Raw genomic sequence first — 3,505 nt, 5'->3', positions numbered from 1 at the left:
AGCTTAATTCCTGCTCGTCCTCGAGTAGGTAAATGATAAAAGAAATAATTTATGAAGTGTGAATGCTAGCAGGTGCAGAAGTTTGATCAATGATAATTTCAATCACCTTTTCTAGCATCATCATATGTCATAACAGTAGATCATCTCATAAAACTTTTCATGATCAAGTAACAAACTGTTCACATGTTAAAGTATAGATCATAAACTTTCTTGAAAACTAACAAACCGTGTTATTAGTCATCAAACAATTACAATTCATCTTATTTTCAGGAAGAGTCTATGTCAGAGCTTTGATTCAGCAAACTTCACATACTCAACTATCATTTAGTCTTTCACAATTGCTAACACTCACGCGATATTTATGGGTTCAAAGTTTTAATCAGACACAGAGAAAGATAGGGGCTTATAGATTCGCCTCCCAACCTTTTACCTCAAGGGTAATGTCAACAATAATAGTTCATGATGCCTTACATCCAATTGGATATATATATATCAGGATCTTTCCAACACAATGTGCTGGATAAAGTGTAAAAAGGAAAGGTGAAGATCACCATGACTCTTGCATAAGGTATAAGACAAGAATAAAAGATAGGCCCTTCGTAGAGGGAAGCAGAGGTTGTCATGCGCTTTCATAGTTGGATGCACAAAATCTTAATGCGAAAGAATGTCACTTTATATTGCCACTTGTGATAGGGACCTTTATTATGCAGTCCGTCGCTTTTATTGCTTCCACATCACAAGATCGTATAAAGCTTATTTTCTCCACACTAATAGATCATACATATTTAGAGAGCAATTTTTATTGCATGCACCGTTGACAACTTACTTGAAGGATCTTACTCAATCCATAGGTAGGTATGGTGGACTCTCATGGCAATACTAGTTTAAGGGATGTTTGGAAGCACAAGTAGTATCTCTACTTGGTGCAAAGAGTTTGGCTAGCATGAGGGGGAAAGGCAAGCTCAACATGTTGGATGATCCATGACAATATACTTTATTTCAGATATAAGAAAACATAACCCATTACGTTGTCTTCCTTGTCGAACATCAACCTTTTAACATGTCATATTTTAATGAGTGCTGACAATTACAAAAGATGTCCAAGATAGTATATTTATATGGGAAATCTCTCTTCCCTCAACATTCTTTCATGAATTGTTCAAGTGACCAATACAATGTTTGCTAACCTTCAATAAATTTACCACCTCTACTTCTTATATGTGAAGTCATTACTCCCCATGGGATAAGCATATGAAACATATATAATTTCAGATTTATGACATTCAAATCATTCGACTATTTACTCATAGGATATAAGTGAAGCACACGAGTAAATGACAAACTACTCCAAAAGATATAAGTGAAGATCAATGAGTAGTTAAATAATTATGTAGCTATATGAGGACTCTCTCTCATTTAAGAATTTCAGATCTTGGGATATTATTCAAACAGCAAGCAAAACAAAATAAAACGACATTTCAAGGATAGCACTCATCATGTGAAGAAGCAAAAACTTAGGCTCAACCGATACTAACCAATAGTTTTTTTGAGGAACCGGCAGGAGCATTGCCTTTTCTTTATAGAAGGAAAGCGTGAAAAGCGATGTACAGAGGGGCACACATTTTTAGGGAATGCGGCATAAACCACCAGAACACGGTACTAACCCAAAGCTAAATTAGCCAATCGCCTCGGTTGGCCTGGCTCCGGCAAATGCCAATTCGCGTTGTTTAATTGCCTCCAAGGCCAGCATGGCAACCTCCATATGCGTCGAACGAATACCGGTGAAAACTCGCCTGTTTCGCTCCTTCCATACTGACCATAAGGTGTAGATGATCCTACCGCTGCATCGCCGACGCACCTGCTTTGATTGGTTTGCAAGCAAGGTATCCCACCAATCTGACACGCTTCCGGGCTCAGGTAGGAACCCCGATATCGGCAAGCCCTGGTTTGTCCATGTGTTCACTTGGTTCCATACCGCGACTGCAAAGGGGCAGTCCTTGCAGAGATGGCTTGCAGTTTCTGGCTCCTAAAGGCAGAGCTGGCATCTGGGGTCATGCGGCCAGCCACGCAATGCCAACCTGTCCGCAGTCAAAATCCTCCCATGGAGGGCCAGCCAGGCGAAGAATTTGCACTTGGGTTCGGCATGAGCGGACCAGACCTTGGAGGGGATAAACCTAGGATGAGAGCCATAGAATTGCACCCCATACGCCGACGCAGAGGAGTAAGCCCCGTTGGTAGTCATGTTCCAGGAAATGTGGTCCTCGTTGGTCGGTAACAGGGTGGTCTGGCTGATCCACTCCCATACAGACACGAATTCCCCCAGCTGGTGCATGGACCGAAGGCTAGAGACCGCCCTGATCCAACTCTCGTTAGATAATTCTTCGTGCACGGTTCTGTTTTTCCTGGAGGCTATCTTGAAAAGCTCAGGTGCAATACTAACCGATAGTTGTTGAAGAAGAAAGGTGGGATGCCAACCGGGGCATCCCCAAGCTTAGACGCTTGAGACTTCTTGAAATATTATCTTGGGATGCCTTGGGCATCCCCAAGCTTGAGCTTTTGTGTCTCCTTAATTCCTCTCATATCACGGTCTCCCTAAATCTCAAAAGCTTCATCCACACAAAACTCAACAAGGACTCGTGAGATAAGTTAGTATAAACCAATGCAAAAACCTTATCATACTCTACTGTAGCAAATCACTAAAATTATTATTCAACATTGCATACTAAATTACTCTGCATATTTAATACTCCTATCCTCAAATAGAATCATTAAACAAGCAAACATATGCAAATAATGCAAACATAACAGCAATCTGCCAAAACAGTATAGTCTGTAAAGAATGCAGCAAGATCCATACTTCCCTAGCTCCAAAATTATGAAAGAAAATTATCACTGTAGTAAATTTATCAGAGCTTATTATGCAAAATGTTTCAACATTTTATCACATTCTGACCTTTCTAGGGAATTTTTGCAACAGCGGTAAACTTTCTGTTTTCAAACAGCAACATGTAGACTTGTAAAATAAGCATAGTAAAGGCTATCAATGCCACTTTTATTGAAATAAAAAATGCAAAACATTGTTCTAGATAATAGCAAGCAAATCCTAACAAAATAAATTGACGCTCCAAGCAAAACACATATTATGTTGTGAATAAAAATATAGCTCCAAGTAAAGTTACCGATGAACGAAGACGAAAGAGGGGATGCCTTCCGGGGCATCCCCAAGCTTAGGCTTTTGGTTGTCCTTGAATATTACCTTGGGGTGCCTTGGTCATCCCCAAGCTTAGTCTCTTGCCACTCCTTATTCCATAGTCCATCGAATCTTTACCCAAAACTTGAAAACTTCACAACACAAAACTTAACAGAAAACTCGTAAGCTCCGTTAGTATAAGAAAATAAATCACCACTTAGGTACTGTTGTGAACTCATTCTAAATTCATATTGGTGTAATATATACTGTATTCCAACTTCTCTATGGTTCATACCCTCCGATACTACTCATAGA

This window comes from Aegilops tauschii, chromosome 3, assembly GCF_002575655.3.
Source record: "Aegilops tauschii subsp. strangulata cultivar AL8/78 chromosome 3, Aet v6.0, whole genome shotgun sequence".
Lineage (NCBI taxonomy): Eukaryota > Viridiplantae > Streptophyta > Magnoliopsida > Poales > Poaceae > Aegilops > Aegilops tauschii.
Note: the sequence above shows the minus strand (reverse complement) of the source record.